At 37.0% G+C, this 18,955-nt stretch overlaps 1 pseudogene; it reads left to right on the top strand.

The window, feature by feature from the left end:
* The first annotated feature begins 17,303 nt into the window (after positions 1 to 17,303).
* Positions 17,304 to 18,099, top strand: LOC134382625 (NADH-cytochrome b5 reductase 3-like; annotated as a pseudogene).
* Positions 18,100 to 18,955: the final 856 nt, after the last annotated feature.

Genomic DNA, 18,955 nt, shown 5'->3' with positions numbered 1-18,955 from the left:
TTTTCTCTATTGCTTTCATTCTGTGTTTTATTTATCTCCATTCTAATATTTATTATTCATTTTCTTCTGCTGGCTTTGGGCTTAGTTTGTTCTTTATCTAGTTTCTAAAGCTATAAAATTAGATTGTTCATTTGAGCTATTTCTTGGCTTTAATGTACATGTTTATAACTATAAATTTCCCCAGTAGCACTGTTTTCACTTTATCTTGTAAGTTTGTGTATGCTTTATTTTCATTTTCATTCAACCATAAGTATTTTCTACTTCCCCTTGTGATTTCTTCTTTTTAAGAGTGTGTTGTTAAATTTCCACAATTTAGTACATTTTCCAGTTTTACTTACTACTTATTTCTAACTTAATTTTGTCATGGTCAGAGAAGATACTTTGTATTATATCTATCTTTTTCAATCTATTGAGGCCTTACATTGAAACCTAACATACGGTCTATCCCCAAAAAATGTCTCATGGGCCCTTGAGAAAAACATTATGTTGTTGTTGGGTGAAGTGTTATGTATGTATATGTAATATCTAATTCTTTTTTTGTGTTGTTTGAATCCTTTATTTCTTCACTTCTGAATGGTTGTTTTATTCGTTACTGAGAGTGGGATATTGAAGTTTCCAACTATTATTGTAAAACTGTTTATTTCTTCTTTCAATCCTGTCAGTTTGTCTGATGTCTGATGTTAGTATAGCCAACCCTGCTCTATTGCGGTTACAATTTGTGTCTTTGGATCTAATGTGAGTCTCTTATAAACAGCATACAGATGGATTATATGTTTTTACTTATTCTGCCATTCTCTGTCTTCTGATTGAAAAGTTTAACTCATTTATATTTATAGCAATTACTGATAAGAAGGGACTTATTTTTGTTATTTTGCTATTTGTTTTCTATATGCCTTAGAGCTTGTTTGTCCCTTATTTCCTGCATTACTGTTTTCTTCTTTGTGTAGTTAATTTTTTGACAGTAAGACACTTAAATTTTTTCTGATTTCCTTTTGTATATGTTCTGCAGTTATTTTATTTGTCATGGGGATTACATTTAACATCCCCAACTTATACACTCTAATTGAAATTTATACCCACTTTACTTTAATAACATACAAAATTGTGTTTTTTTAACAGCTCCATCCCCAACCCTTTTTGTTATTGATGTCACAAAATTAAATCATTTTACATTTTGTGCCCCAAAATATAAACAATTCTTATAAATGCATTCATCTAGTAAATTACGTAGAAAACAAAACGTTGGTTTCCAAAGAAAGTTACAATAATACTAGCTTTTAGACTAATATTTTTTCAGTGTATTAGTCTTAAATTATGTGGAAAACAAAGCATGCACTTGCAAACTGTTGTTACAATAATACTAGCTTTTATAATTAATAGTTTTATAATTGAGTCACTATCTAGTGTCCTTTTATTTTATTCTGCAGAACTCATTTTTGCATTTCTTGCAGGGTGGGTCTATTAGAAATGAACTCCTTCAGCTTTTGTTTATCTGGGACTGTCTTCATTTCTCCCTCACTTTTGAAGGACAATTTTGCTGAATGTAGGATTCTTCATTGACAGTTTTTTTTATTTCTTGTAGTACTTTGAATATATTAGCCTTGTGGCCTCCAAAATTTCTGAAGAGAAATCTGCTTATCTTATTGAAGATTCCTTGCATGTGATGAATTACTTCTCTTTCGCTGCTTTCAAGATTGTCTCTTTGCCTTTCAAAAGTTTGATTATAATTTGTCTCAGTGTTCATCTTTGAGTTCATCTTAAAGTATGTTGTGCTTCTCAGATGTTTACATTCATATCTTTCATCAAATTTGGGAAGTTTTCAGGCATTATTTCTTCAAATATTCTCTTTGTTCCTTTCTCTCTCTCTACTCCTAGAAATGCCACAATGCATAAGTTGGTCACCATGATGGTGTCCCACAGGTCCTTTAGGCTCTGTTCACTTTTCTCCAATCATTTTTTTATTTCTGTTCTTCAGACTTAATAATTTCCATTGTCCCATCTTCAAGTTTACACATTCTTTTTCTGCCTGTTCAAATCTGCCTTCGAATTTTTATAGTGATTTTTCATTTCAGTTATTGAAATTTTCAGGTCCAGAATTATTTTTTGGTTTATTTTTATTGTTTCTGTCTCTCTATTGGTATTTCCATTTTGTTCATACATTGTTTTCTTGACTTTCTCCACATGTTCCTTTAGTTCTTTGGGCTATGTTAAGAAAGTTCTAAAATACTTGTTTAAGAAATCTGCCAGCAGGTCTTTTTCATGAACAATTCCTCTTGACTTATTATTTTTCCTTTGAATCAGCCATACTTCCATTTTATTTGTATGCCTTGTGATCTTTTTTGTTGAAAATGGAAAATTTAAATCTAATAATTTGTAACTTTGGAAACCATATTTGCCACCTTACCCAAGGTTTGCTGTTTTTAATTATTATTTTTGTTTACTCTTTTTGCTTTTTGAGTATTGTGGGCTGTGTCTGTGCCAATATACCAGCCTATCATATAAACTTAGGGTCTTCTTAGCTTTTCAGAGCCTGTGCCTTTCCCTGGCATATTTGGTTACTTTCTAATTTTCTTGATATATGCAGTTACTTTTCAATATCCTGTTTTTTAAAGTCTTGCTCTGAAAAGGGGGAAAAGAGAAAATTGAAGGGTGAAGAGAAAAGGGCATTAGCTCTTTAAATCTCTTGAAGTCACTTCAGTTGGAAAGAAAGAAGCATGCAACAATGAGGGAAGTATAGCAACAACTCTTGCCCCCCTCTTTGTCTGCACCTCTGTGATCAGAGGCAGCAATTTGCAATCAGAGCACAAATTTCTAATATTTGATAGACAGGGCCCTTTTTGTCCTGCATTAGAACTAGAATCTCTTTCCTCTCCTGTTTTCTATTCTGTTCATTTACTTCATTCTTCTCCTCCCAGGATATCAATATTAGCTAACTTAAATTGTCATGTGTTGCTTTGTGTTGCTTCGCCATGCATGGATTTGTCACCCCAGTTCCCCTGCATGATGGAGATGCAAAGGATTACTCAAAGCCCATCTCGACTGAGCAGTGAGAGGCCCCGAAGTGGTTGATGCTCAAGCCAGAGCCATCCGTTCCTTGGGAAATTAATGCCGAATCAGGGTTCTCTTCCTGCATTTATTTTCCAGACCAGGAAGCTACAGGAAGAGACATAGGTGGTGTTATAGTTTAACAGTATAGGCTGGTAACTTTCAGTGAAACAAGCCAGATGACATTCTAGTAAGGCAATTAAGTGGTCCTATCAACAACAGTTTGATCTTAGCAAACATTCCTTCTTAACAGCACTTTCTCAGTATCTTTACACAACAATCCGTAACTAGTCTGTCTTTGAGCCAGCAACCTGCTGTGCCACAATCCTTATCTTGCAACAGAGACTTATAGCCTGAGGAAAATTTCCTGTCCTTGCAAGGTCAATATTTGAAACTGCAAGGCTTTGGAAAACCAGGCCCTGTGAAGTACATATGCTTTATAGTATATTCCACAGTCATCAGCCAGGGAAATATGTTTGCTTGTTTGTTTTCCCAAAGATAACTTTACTTTTCCTAGCACAGATTTACTAAGGGTAATGAATTCAGCTTATTCCTGGTATATATAATGAGCACATTCTCAATCTCCTGGCTTTTGAAATCTGTCTATTCCATTCTGCAAATTGGAAATATTGAATTATGAAATATTCAGCTTTAAGCTTAATTCTAATGGTAACATGATTAGAATTTATTTTGATGAAGTTTTTAGAGAATTGAAATAGTATTTTGTCATGAAGCAAAAATATGATTCATCATGGATCAGCCTATTCCTTACAGCCCTACTAAGACTGACAATGTGCCAGACAGAGACAGATTTATATAATTTCAGACAGGTGCAACAGTATGTGTATAATAAATCTATTTTATACAGACAATGATATGAATCAGATGGGCCAAGTGTCAAGAATAGAACAGCTAGCATCAACTAAGAAGACAAGTTTGAAACTGATACTGTCTGAACAGGTGCAGGATATCTACAAATATATAAAATGTCCATCTATTGAATGGAACATATCCAGTTGGAGTCTGTACTGATTCATGACAGATGAAGAAAATTCTCCAAACACCTGTTAGGTTTTCAGAAGAGAAAATATGTTGGTGGTGTTACCTATGTTGTCAGATAATTATAGAAAGCTACTATGAGACAACTGAAATTTAATTTTAATTTTACTGTAATGCATCACCACACTGAACTAATTCCCCTAGAGATACAGGTGATATGAATTCGTCATCAGCAAAGCAACTTCTTCATGGGAGATGGTGGAGGACAACATTTAACATAAACTGGAACTTCAAATTTGTGAGCAAAATTATAAATTGCTTCCCCAAATACAACAGAATTGTTGGTTTGACTAAATTCTTAAAATTACTATTCAGTTTAATGATAGAATTTATCTAAAATGTATTCGCTCACAGAAGGATATAAATTGGAAGTCATATTTTAGTTTTAAATCAGACGTGTTTGTTTCTAGTCAAATCCTGTCAACACAACCAAAATCAAAATGAAAAACAAACCAAAACAAATGACAAAAATTACTCACACACACATAGAGATGCCAGTATGAGGTTATTATAAGTCAAATTATTCTATTCTAATAATTGGAACAAAAACTTAGTTCCAATTTTGTTCTGAAATATTCCTAAATATAGAAATTGGTATTTTATTTGAAGATAAAAATAAATACTTTATATTTAACCTAATATAATATCTTAGTGCTATATTCATGTGATAAAACAAAAGCTATACTACTTACCCATAAATAACTCAATAATCCCTGTAATGCGCTTGTAAGTAGGAGAATCAGCCTTCTCCCCCCAAAATTATGTGACAGATATATTCAAATGTTTTTCATGTGATATTGAATTTGTTTCCAAAGTATTTCATTTGAATTTTGCAAAAAAATATTTAAGGATGTTATAATGCAAGGTGATGATTTGGAATCTTCATTCTAAAACTAAAACTAGGGCTTTGACCTTGTCAAAGCAATACCACTTATTTATGAGAACTTTTTAATATTTACCAGGCAAGAGTGTGTCCACACCTAAAATGGACAGTCATTAAAGGCCTATGAGCTAGTCATGCATGTCAGTTTGTGACTGGTGTCTAAAATACATATATTTATTTTTTAGTATATGTAGTCTTTAAAAGTCTTGCTGAAAAAAATGAATCACAAGGTCGACCAATGAGAGACAAATCATTATAACTCTTGCAAACATTAAACACTACATCTACTGAAGTAACATTCTCTGCTGTCATTTTTTAAGGTAATCATTTTGTAAACTAGAAAATGAACATCCGAAACTTCACATGAAGACAGCAATAGACATTTATCACAGGACAGGGATAAGTAGCCAAAACATCTCATCACAGTCTGTTAGCATTAGAAAGTTCAGAATCAAACCCAAGTACAACAAGAAACATAAATAAATTTGCAACTATATATAAGCATAAAAATATGCTACTATTTTTAACGTTTTACAATCTGCACACACTTTCACATGTATAATTTATTTTCAGAATGGTGGGAAAATGTGTATTTCTGAAGTAGGGAATATAGTATTCTGTTATAAATACACTAAAAGCTCTTTGAGATCTGTGGCCATTCTTTATTTTGAATCTTTACTTCCTTGTATTTAAGTGACACCACCAAACTATTGTCTCAAGTTACCTTTTTAAAAATCACTTAACCATTTAGCCTACTATATTTACTACTTTGATTAATTTTTAAATTCTAATTATTATAAAGATTTTAACTTTAAGTCCCAGAAATCTCTGAATATGATTAAAAAGAGTATGAACAGAGCCACATAGGAGACGGTCACAGTGTCTAATACCTGCTTGATTTTTGAAAATAAATTCAGGCACAACAGATGCAAATGATACAGTCACTTTATCAAAATCCATTCTCAAGCTAAGATTCTTCATGATTTTAGAGGCTTTATGTATTTTGAATAAGATAAACAAAGTAAAATAGATTAGCCGTAGATTCCAGCAAGTGGCTATCCTTTCCTCTCTCCCCAGGGATGTGTAGCAATTCATCTCAGCCAGTCATTCTCTTTAAGGGTGATTGGTTTAAAGAGACATGTATTCTTTCCCAGACAATGGGACATGAAATAAATCCAGTTGGGAGTCATGAATAGGGTTTACCTCTATTATAAAAGGAAGCACTTGGGGGTAATTGCTCGTCTTCTTTGCTGCATCGCATAACTGCATGTGATACCTGGAATTACTGTGGCAGTCTTCTAACTGTGGGAAGGGGTGTGATGGAGAAATTACTAACACCTGAGATAATGACGGGAGTAGGAGATGAAAAGCACCTGGGTGCTCAATGCTATCTATCATTAAACCAGTGGTGCTCAATTCTGGAGGCTCAGGACTTCTTAACAGTCTTAAAAATTATTAAGAATTCCAAAGGGCTTTCGTTTATGTGGACTATATCTATCACTATTTACTGTATTAGAATTTAAAAGTGAGAAATTTAAAACATATTATTTATTAATTTACTTAAAATGGAAATAATATATTCATTGCATGCTACCATTAATAACATGTTTTATGAGTAATAGCTATATTTTCCAAAATAAAATAATTGTGTGGGAGGTAGCATTTAGTTCACATTTTTTAAAAATCTCTTTGGTGTTTAGCTTAATAGCAGAGGGCTGTACTCTCATGTCTTTTGTGCATTCAGTCTGGTTGTGATATCATACATAATATAGCCCTTGGAAAATATCACTGCATGCTCATGAGAAAAATACAGTGAACTAATCAAATAAGATCTCAGTATTAATTTAAATATAATTCTGACCATATTGATGCCAGAATGTTTTTATGAGATCCCCAGGTGTTTCTGATCAACATTATGAGAACTGCTTTATTAAAACACCCTGAATTAAGCACTCTTGTGTCTGGTTCAAATCGGCAGTGGTCAGTAATAAAAGGAGCCAGGCAAGGGGTTCGAGGCAAGCTTCAATGGAAGCGCTCTCAGGCGAGGTTCTGTGGCTCACAAGGGAGTGAGGCCAGGGAAGTTGCACCCAGGGTGGATACAAACAGGTATTTATAGGGGAGGGCTGTTGGTAAGCTTTTTGCCCATATATGGTAAGGAATTGAGCAGGGTTCAGTTTCCAGTTCCCGCCTTCTGGGGAGGGAGGGGGGAGAGGGAAGGGGGTGGAGTTTAGCAAGACGGAGGGGATGGGTGGAGTTAACAAGATGGAGGCTCCATTGCTACTTTGTTGCTGCTTTCCAGTCCAACTGGTCCTGCTGACACAACATCTGGAATTATTATTTTGTAAAATAATATATGGGACCGAGCCCTTTTTCTAAGCAAAAATAACAGATGGCCTAAATGGATAAAAGGTGGCACCCAAAGGAAGTTAAGGGGGAGGGCTAAGCATAGAGAGGTAAGGCACGTGCACATTTGACCTTTTCAAGGATTGGCCTAAGCTTGGAAATCCCTGCCTGCTAAGGATATAAATATTATCTTTTGTGTTACAATAAATGGAGCTGCCTGACAGAACCCCTGCTGCATGTGTATGCGTTTGTTCCCTGTCTGGGAGAGCAGTTGTGTGCTTACCCATCTCTTGGAATCCCTTTTCACCTCATGTCCCAGTGGGGAGAAAAGGGCAATTCCATTGGCCCCAACCCTCTAGGGAAAGGAAAAACCTGTTGGGGTCCTGAGTGGCTGCAGGAGACGCCCAAAACAACTTTTTTTTTTTTTTTTTTTTTTGGTTAGGCTTTATGTTTAGCAGGAATAAAATATTGGGGAGCAAGATATTTAAATTGTTTATACTTATAAAATTTACATTATTCTGGAGGAAAGGTGGGGGGGGGGATACCAATTAACAAGAAATTACAGAATTCTATAAATGCCGGGAAGACTGTACAAAGGCAGTGTGAGACTCATGAGCCCTACATCTAGACTCTACAGTCTTATAGGGCAGATAGATTTGTGTCCAAGTAACAATAAAACAGAGATTTTGACACATGTGAAAGTTCACAGATGGAGAGAATGTTTTCTCCTGATAACGTGCAGTGAGCATGATGGTTATTACATTTGTTTAGATTTTAATAGGATCACAGGATTTGAGGAGGATACAAGACATGAGGAAGTCTGTGTCAGAAAATATACTGAATAGAATATAGAGAAATTGAAAAACAGTGGAAGATATTTTGGGTTCTCTGCAAATCCAACAAAAAAATTTATAGAGTGATTGGTCAACAAATTTTGAACAAATAAATGATAAAATATAAAATTATAAATTTTAAACATATAGAAGGCTTTAAAAGCTAAGCTTTGGAATTATGATTTTATTTATGTGTCACATCAGGATAAAAGAAAATTTAAGTGATAATTTCAAAAGATCAAATTGATATTGTGGTTTCCAAAAAGAATGAAGGCAGAAAGTTATATTCAGATACAACAATAACAATAACATCAGTAATAGCAGCTAAAACTTATGAACTCACTGTATTTGTGACAGTATTCAAAGTGCTTTATGTTTATTAGCCTACCTATGACATAGGTGAACATTGCTATTATATATACAAATAATATTCTATGTTATATCTGTGATGTAGGTAAAAATTACTATTATTTTTCTAATATGCAAAAATAAATCCCATAATGATTAAGGAATTTTTCCTGGATCAAAATATATTGAGATTCAAATCTAAGCATCACAGAGATTGCATTCTTGACCAATATGCACTATAATGAGAGAATATGTTTGATCCAGGGTGGTGACAATGGGAATGGAAGGAAAGATGAATTTAAATACTGCTATGAATAGAATAGATAGAATGTGTTAATTTCAAAAAGGTTGGAATTGAAGGAGAGAAGAATTAATTAATGACACCAGTGTTTCAAGGCTGTGGGTAAAAGAGGATTTACTAATCAGAAAACAAAGATGGCTCTGTTCTGTGGGGATAAAAGATAATGAGGTCATCCTAACAGAGGCTGAATCATTAGGGTTCAATCTTCATCACTGATAATCTAAGGAAACACACTTGCAGTACAGATTGGGAAAGAGTTACCGGACCACTGAGTTTATTGGGAACATGGTCACTTTTCAGGAGATATATCTTCTTGTGTTAATAAATATTTTAGAGTCTGAAAAATATCTTTTGAAATCTTTTATACAACAAAAACTTATTTACAAATATTAAAATACATGAGAATTCAGTATATAACTGTTCTTTAAAACTAATCTCATTTGATTTGTTTTCAATTTTAGGGTACTGTGGCTATAATAATACAAAAGGACACCATAAAAATTAATTCAATTTACAAGGAGTTCCAACTACAGGCCTTTTAAAGTAAGTGTTACAGTGAGCTTTCAAATCTGTTGGTTCATTTTTATCTAAGATTCTTGTATACTTGGATAGTTTTTAAATCATGTTCACAGATGATGTGACACAATATATAGAAAATCCCATAACCTCTACCAAAAAACTCCTAGAGCTCATAAACAAATTCAGTTGAGTTGCAGGATATAAAACCAATATATGAAAATCAGTAGTGTTCTTACACACCAACAATAAACAAGCAAAAAAAGAAATTAAGTAAGCAAGCCAATTTGCAATAGCAACCAAAAGAATAAAATACCTGGGAATAAATTTTACAAAAGAGGTGAAAGATCTCAACAATGAGAGCCACAAAACACTGCTGAAAGAAATGAAAGAGGACACCAAAAAATAGAAAGACATTCCTTGTTCATAGATTGGAAGAATTAAGATTGTGAAAAAGTCCATACTACCAAAGTGATCTACAGATTCAAAGCAATCTCCATCAAAATACCAATGATATTCTTTGCAGAAATAGGAAAACAATCCTAAAGTTCATATGGAACAACAAAAGACCCTGAAAAGCCAAAGCAGTCCTGAAAAACAAAAAGAACAAACAACAACAACAAAACTGGAGCATTATACTCCAGTTTTGACTTTAAATTATACTACAAAGCTATGGTAACCAAAACAGCATGGTGCTGGCATAAAAATAGACACATGGGCCAATGGAACAGAATACAGAACCCAGAAATAAGCCCAGGTACTTACAGGCAACTGATCTCCAACAAAGGCACCAACAATATCCAACAATATACATTGGGGAAAGGACACACTGTTCAGTAAAAGGTGCTGGGAAAACTGGATATCCATGTGTAGAAGAATGAAACTAGACTTGCACCTCTCAAAATAAACTAAAAATGGATTAAAGACTTAAATACAAGACCTGAAACTCTATAACTCCTAGAAGAAAACATAGAGAAAATATTTCAGGATGTAGGACTGAGCAAAGACTTTATGAATAAGACTTGAAACCATAAAATTACTTAACCATAAAATTACTTAAACACTCCAAGAAGTGGGACTACACAAAGACTTTAAGACCCAAAAAGCACAAGCAACAAAAGAAAAAACTAAACAAATGGGACTACATCAAATTAAAAAGCCTCTGCACAGCAAAGGAAACAATCAACATAGCAGAAAGACAACCTTCGGAATGGGAGAAAATATTTGAAAACTATACATATGACAAGGGATTAATATCCAGAATATGCAAAGAACTCAAACAACTATACAGTAAAAAAACCCAAATAATCCAATCGAAAGATGGGCAAAGGAGATGAATAGACACTTTTCAAAGGAAGACATACAAATTGCCAATAGGTACATGAAAAAATGCTCAACGTCACTAGTCATCAGAGAAATGCAAACCCAGACCACATTGAGTTATCATCTCATCCCACTTAGAATGGCCATTATGAAGAAGAACAAGAAGAACAAATGATGGCAAGGATGTGGGGAAAGGGGAACTCTTCTACACTGTTGGTGACTCTGTAAATTAGTACAGCCATTATAGAAAACAATATGGAGGTTCCTCAAACAATTACAGATAGAACTGCCATATGATCCAGCAATCTGACTACTGGGCAAATATCCAAAGGAATGGAAATCATCATGTCAAAGGGATACCTGCACTCCCATGTTCATTGCAGCTATATTCGCAATAGCCAAAATATGGAAACTAAGTGTCCATTGAAGGATGACTGGATAAAGAAAATGTGGTATATATACAGAAAGGAATACTATCAGCTATAAAAAAGAACGAAATTCTGGCATTTGCAGCAACATGGATGAGTCTGGAAAAAAATTATGTTAAGTGAAATAAGCCAGACAAAGAAAGAGAAATACTGCATGTTCTCAGTTATAACTGGGTGGAGAGAGAGAGACAGAGATAGAGAGAGAGAGAGAGGGAACCTAAAACCTAAACAATCTTTGAACTTTCAGAATCCTAGACATGGGGGTGAGGGGGGCAGGGGTTGTGGAGGGATAGGTTGGGAAAGGAGCATAAAGAAAAATCACTTTTTGTAATAATAATATGCTTATAATAAATAATCTTTTATAAAACAAAGACCCCCAAAACACAAGCAACAAAAGAAAAAATAAATAAATAGGATTATATCAAACTAGAAAGCTTCTGTACAGCTAAAGAAACAATCGACAGAGTGAAAAGACAACGTACAGAGTGGGAAGAAATGTTTGCAAATTATACATTGACAAGGGATTAATATTCAGAATACACAAGGAACTCAAATAACTTAACAATTAAAAAATAGGCAAAGGAGATGAATAGACACTTTTCAAAGGAAGACATACAAATGGCCAACAGGTACAAGAAGAAATACTCAACATCACTAGTTATCATGGAAATGTAAATCAAAGCCACGTTGAGATATTATTTCACCCCATCTAGACTGGCTATAATAAAAAAGAAAGAGAATAACAAATGCTGACATGGAGAGACGTAGAGAGAAGGGAATTCTTCTACCTTCTTGGTGGGACTGTAAATTGGTGCAGCCATTATGAAAATGGTATGGAGCTTTCTCAAACAACTACAGATAGAACTACAATATGATCCAGCAATCCCACTTCTGGGTTTATACCCAAAGGAATGGAAACCATCATGTTGAAGGGATACCTGCGCTCCCATGTTCATCACAGCTCTGTTTACAATAGCCAACCAATATGGAACCAACTTAAATGTCCATTGATGGATGACTGGATAAGGAATATGTGGTACATATATGTACAATGTAATACTACTCTGCCATAAAAAATAATTAAATTCTGCCATTTGCAGCAACAAGGATAAGCTTGGAGAAATTATGTTAAGTGAAATAAGCCAGGCACAGAAAGAGAAAACTGCATGTCCTCATTCATACATGGAAGAAAGGGGAGAGAGAGAGAGAGACAGGAGGAGGAGAGGGCTGGGGAGAGGAGGAGAGGAGAGAAGAGAAGAGAAGAAAAGAAAAGAAAGAGAGAGAGAGAGAAAGAAGAGAAAAAGACAAACCACAACAAAACGCTGAACTTTCAGAAGGAGAGAACAAACTTGTAGTTACTAGATGTGGAAAAGGAAGAGGGAGAGGAGAGTTAGGGAGTAATTGGGGGGAGGAATTGGGTAAGGGATACAAAGAGTACACGATACCTAATGAACATGCTAATATCGATTTGATTATCACATATTGCACAGAAATACTGATAGTTAACTCTGTACCCCATAAATACGCATAATCAATTATGTTTCAGTTCAAAAAATAATTAAAAAGAAACAGCTGTGACATGACAATAATTTATGCCTAGAGTTTTGCTTCCTAATTTGTTAATGTTAACATCTATTCTCCGCTGTACCCCGTGCTGTGGTGGCCCTGTTATTGCCTCTGATGTAAAATTACAAAGACTTTAGGACAGTCTTTTTCCACAAAGTTTGGAATTACCAGTTGTTGCTTCTACACTATGTTTATGACATCCTGCAGTCAGCTCCATTATCAGAGTCTGTGTAGTTGGATTAATATTGCTCTCCCAGTGTTTTTCATTGCCCAAAGTTGCAGCATTAAAACAAATGTGCAGTCTCACTGCTACTGGAACTCTGAACCTAGGGTAGATTAGTCTCACCTTTGCTAATATGATGTGTTTTTTTTTGTTGTTATTGTCATTCCACTAATATACAGCAAGCTATATCTTGTTTTCTGTGTTTAGTGGGGTTCTCTTTATCTAGATTTCACATTGTTCTGAACATTTAAATTTCAAGCCCTTTCTCCAACTGCAAATACTAGTACAATTGAAAAAAGAAGGAGAAGAGAGCTAATTCATTTCGGAGTGACTCTGCTCTACATGATTTCCAGGTGTTTTATGGGGAAGTTTTTTTCTCATCTATTTTTAGGATTCTAAGATCTACAGAAGTAATGATAAGGCATCTATAACACTTCTTTAATGTTTTCAGGAGAAAAAGAAACCCTCCCTTCAGACTTTTGAAATCAGCCTCAAATGCTATTCTAAATAGCTAGATAATACCTTGAGGCCATGCCTGTATGATATTTTAGCCAGAGAATTCCTTACTAGGGCTATGCAATGCAATCATCAGAATGTCTCCATCTCAATTAAGATCACGGGATGGCAAGTGGAAAGCTGCTATGTTTGAAGATTACATAGATAGCTAGACAGGTAAATTTGACTTCTCTGAAAGTGAGATGAATTATCAAAGCATGAGAATCTGTTACAGAATGTTTATTGAGTGTTGTACATATCTCTTTTCAATGCAAAGCACAACTGGGTAAAAAGAAACCAAAACACTAAGAAAACTTACTAAAAAATTAACATGGAAAAGGAGAAAGACTCGTTAAAAGTCAGAACTGTCATCTGAATTATTTAGGATTTTAAGATACTATATGAGTACACACCATTCTCTCTGTATTGCCAAACAGTGAGAAATTAAAATCTACCCATGAGTCAAGTAGGTTTTCTGAAAAGCTTCTTCAAATAGAATACTGGTACAATACTTACTGTTATAAATCATTACTAAAAACCCATGTCTGAAATATTCTTTAAATATATGTCTCATATTTCAGGCAATTATATGGTATATGGCATAGCCACCTATGTTTATGTAAGCCATTTTAATCATTTGAACCCGTCAAGTCATTCAAGACACACATACACACAAACAGAGTCATGCATGACCTAATGATATTTTGGCCAGTGACTTACCACATATGTGCCTCATAAGATTATAATGCTCTACGTCTACCACACCTTTTCTATGTTTAGATATGTTTAAATACACAATTACTTACCATTTTGTTACAATTGCCTACAGCATTCAGTACAGTAACACGCTACACATGTTTTGCAGCTGTATTAGTCCATTTTCTGTTGCTTAAAATAGGACACCTAAAACCGGGTAATTTACAAAGAAACTAAATTTATTTCTTACACTTTCAGAGGCTGAGAAGTCCATGGTCCAGGGGACACATCTCACGAGGGCCTTCTTCTGAGTGGGAACTCTCTACAGGGTCCCCTGTAGATCAGAGGACCATATGGCGAGCATGACATGAGCAAGAGCTTTCTAATGTGGTCACTTGCTTTCCTTATAAACCCATGAGTGCCACACTCATGATAATCCACTAAAACATTAACTCATTTCTCCACAAATGGATTAATCCATTCAGGAGGGCATATTTGTCACAATCTAATTACCTCTTAAAGGCCCCACCTTTCAACACTGGCATAGTCTGATTTCTTACCCTCCTAACACTGTTACAATAGGGATCAAGCTTCAGTGAGACTTAGGGGTACATTCAAGCCACAGAAATAGTCTAGGAGCCATGTACTCACTATACAGCCTGGGTGTGTAGTGTACGTTCATGTAAGTACGCTCTATATTTGCACAATGACAAAATCTCATAACAATGTATTTTTCATAATGTATTCCCATCATTAAAAGATATGACTTAAATTTATATATGCATATACATAAAATCAGTCTTTTAAAACTTAATGGATTCAAAGGAAGATTTACTGTAGGAAGCACCAGAACTTCTAACTCCAAATAAGTAAATAACACATAAATTCTGCAAGGAAATTGGAATAAGAATATTTTAGTTTAAATCTCATTTCTGGCTATTTACCACCCACCATTGTTTGTATTGATGGTATTAAAAAGGAAAAGAAAAGATCTATAAATAGAGATCTTTTAGACGCATATCCATGTTTGTCAGGGACTATATAAAAGAAAAAGTATTAACAAAAAACAAGTGAAACCTGCCTTCAACTGCATCACTCCAATACACACATCATCATAATTGTAGTGAATAACTTTACAGTTATTTCATTATGTGTATACTCTCATGCTGCCATTGATAATCTCATATATCATCAATGCTGTATTTACATTGGATGCTATTAACATGTGATTTTATGTTTTCCTACTTTCAGTACTTCCCTGACTCCAATCAAGACAATGGAAGACTGCAAAAGATTAAATAAGGTGATGCCTCTCATTATCAGGCTTATACTTTAACTCTCTCACATGCCTTCAGCACTTCGAAATATTGGTTATTTTCTCATTATTTTAGGAAATGAATATGTATTATGTACAATGGTGGGTATCTTGCTTTTCTCACCTGTGAATACATAGCGAAAATTCCTATATTCCTATTAGAGTTAGTTCTAAGGAGCAGCTACATAATATTTCATAATCTTGAAATATTTATGCAACCCTTCTCTTATTACTTTCTTACTGAAGGGCTTTGACTTTCTAGTTTTATTTTTATTTATTTTTCTTTGTTATTACAATCAGTACTTCAGAAGACATTCTGAAGAATATGTTGCTGAGAACAAAGCTTCCCAACATGATATAGAATTGCTGAGACAGAATGCAGGTTTAATGCAATAGTTGTAAAAGTATGCTTTTATTTCTATAGTTTGGAGTCCTAGAAATGTGATTGCTGAATCAATGGGTACATTTGTAATGAAACTGTTTTGAATTTTGTTTTTATTTCTATAGTATAGAGTTCCATGAATGAGATTTTTGAGTAAACGTGTACATTTTTAATACAATACTTTCCAAATAGTTATCTAATACAACCTAGGGTTTGGAGAATGCTTTTTGTTGTCACTTTTAGTGTTTTTTAAAGGGCTGAGGGAATGTCTACTAGGTGGTACATATGGTCTCACTTTCATACCACTCTCAGCCAGTGAGCGCACCGGCCATCCCTACATAGGATCCGAACCCATGGCCTCGGCACTACCAGCACCGCACTCTCCCGAGTGCACCACGGGGCTGGGCCACAGGTCTGCTTTTTATTCACCAGAAACTGTTTCCTTTTCCCTAGTCACACATCAACACTGCATTTCCTGTCTTTCCTTGCTGTTGCTTGTGACCATGTGACAGAGCTCTAGACAATGAAATGACAGCAGAAAAAATGACATCAGTGACTTCTGAACCAGCCCCATAGAAGCCTCCATCTGTGTTTCATTTATCCACCTCCCAACTGACCCAGAGGAGGCTATCCTGGTGAACTTGGAAGCCACCTGTCAAAGCTTGGAGAAGTTCTGTCAGTTTAAATGACTGAGGGGAGAAGAGTCCTCTCACTGACCAGAGAAACTCATCCTGGAAGAATAGTTTGTAAGAAAAAAAAAAACAATTATGTTTGAACCATGATACACTTTGGGATCAATTTGTTACACAGCTAACATCGACCTATCTAATAATTGCATTCTGCATAAGACTTGGGCAAAGAAAAAAGCTTTCTAAAGTCAGTTACCCTGTTTGTTTAATACCCTACTCAATGTTTAATATCATTTCTGAAAGAATGAATAACAAAGTTCTAACAACAGTGACTAAAGTGATGATTATAGAAATCAAATGAAGCAAGATGGCAAAAAAACAAAAAGTGCAATGTGGTCTTGAAAGATAGAGGTTTAGTAATTATTTCAGAATACAAGAAAATAGCAATAAACCACACATAGATTTCAAATTCTCAACCTCTATTTAGGATCGTGTAAAAGACATCAACATGGTCTATCTTTTAATAAATTGTTCTTTGGAGGCTGATAATTGTGCGATACTCTTTACTAAAACAGGATAAAATCAAGATTAAAATGTTACTGCTGATAATCCCTGTGACAGCCTTAGCAGGAACAACAGTGATGTTGCAGGACAAAGACCAGGAGGGAGACGTTATCCCTCTTCCTGAAAGAGAAGATAGCACAGGTCTCTTTCCCTTTTCTTAGTTTTCTTGCCGTCATTGATTGTGTCACAAAGCACAATTAGATTTGTCTCCCAAAATGTGTTCAAAGAAATATATAATTCCTCTTTCTTTTTTTCTTTCCTGTCTTCTTTTTTTATCAGTGTCAAAAGCCATTAAGCAGACAAGCAAGGAGCACGGCCTGGTGAGGCCTGGGGCGCGTGCAGGAAGGAAGCCGAATGGGCAGCAGCTGTCGTATCGGGGTATTGGTTATGTAGAGGGGGGCTGAGAAAATAACTAAATATATTAAGAATATTGGAGGCAGTGGCAGAGCTAGCGCGGGATCATCATCCACGACACCCGGCGCCTGGCCTGCTGTCTGTCACCCCAGCACATCCCGGGCCTCCGCATCGCCGGCACGTCTACCTCTCGGCTCGAATCGACCGAAACCTGGGCATTTGGCTCTACACACCCGTCTCCAGCGATGAGAACAAGGGCTTCGTGGACCTGGTCATCAAGGTTTCCCTCAAGGACACCCATCCCAAGTTTCCAGCTGAAGGGAAGATGTCCCAGTACCTGGAAAGCTTGCAGATTGGAGATGCCGCTGCGTTCCGTGCCCGGCTGGGCTGCTGGTCTACCAGGGCACAGGGAAGTTTGCCATCCAGCACGACAAGAAGTCCAACCCCGTCTTCAAGACAGTGAAGTCTGTCGGCATGATCGCAGGAGGGACAGGCGTCACCCGATGTTGCAGGGGATCCGCGCCATCATGAAGGCCCGGATGACCACACTGTGTGCCACCTGCTCTTTGCCAACCAGACCGGGAAGGATGCCCGCTTCCAGCTCTGGCGGACAGGGCTCCTGAAGCCTGGGACTGCAGCCAGGGCTTCGTGAATGAAGAGATGATCCGGGACCACCTTCTGCCTCCGGAGCAGGGGGCGCTGATGCTGATGTGCGGACCTCCCGCGTGATCCAGTAACCTGCCCGCCCAACGGGGACCGCGGGGGCCACCCCAAGGAGCACTGCTTCGCCTTCTGATGGCCGGGCGGCTGCATGCACGCCAGCCCGCCCCGCGTACTCGCCTCCCCTGTCCACCCTCACCCTGTCCTCTCCCCCACATCTGCCCCCATCTCACGCTGGGGCACCGGGTTCAGCCTGGCCTGCCTGTGCCCTGGTGGTCACCCAGCTGAGCTGGCCCCTGAGGGTCCCTTTTGGGAGCAGGATCTGTTTCAGGTGGGCCACAGCTGGCTACCCTCAGGTTCCTGTCTGGCACTCACCGGTTCTCACCAAGGTGCCACCCCGTCCCTGTCCTTGTGACCTCCACACACACTACAAGGCCCAGGGCTGCCAGTACCCTCCTCCACCGGCCCCTATGGGCAGTGAACCACAGTTGAGCTGCAGGTGCCAGAGACCAACCCAGCCACCGTCCTGCTGCCCGCCTCAGAGCCGAGTCTGGGCCTTAGCACCTGAAGCTACAGGTGACGGATAATACCAAAAAGTCCTCTTGGAGGGGTCTGCTCGGGGTGAGAGGCTGCCCCCCAGCCTAGGGCTGAGTGAGGCCCAAGAAGAGGGTGTGGGCCAAGGACCCCTCGGGCGGCACATGGGACTTCCTGAAACCTCAGTCTCTTCCCCTAACACATCCAGACATTTATTTACCTAGCCTTGGGAGGCTCAAGCTGTCAGCCTGGCATCCAGATGTCCCACCTTGCGGTTCAGGGGCCACCAGCCCTGGTGGCAGAACTACAGCCACCATGTTTATTTATTCCTCTGTCCCAAACCTACCCTTCCTCCTGCCTAGTGTGGGTGAGATTTCGAGCAATGCCTCTTGTCTGAGAGACTTACTCAGTGGCTTTGTCGTTGCCTTTAGACAACTGTGTTAGCTTCCAGCATATCG

This window comes from Cynocephalus volans, chromosome 1 (assembly GCF_027409185.1).
Source record: "Cynocephalus volans isolate mCynVol1 chromosome 1, mCynVol1.pri, whole genome shotgun sequence".
NCBI classification, from domain to species: Eukaryota; Metazoa; Chordata; class Mammalia; order Dermoptera; family Cynocephalidae; genus Cynocephalus; species Cynocephalus volans.
The sequence above is the reverse complement of the archived record's forward strand: the minus strand, read 5'-3'. Positions and strand labels throughout refer to the sequence as shown.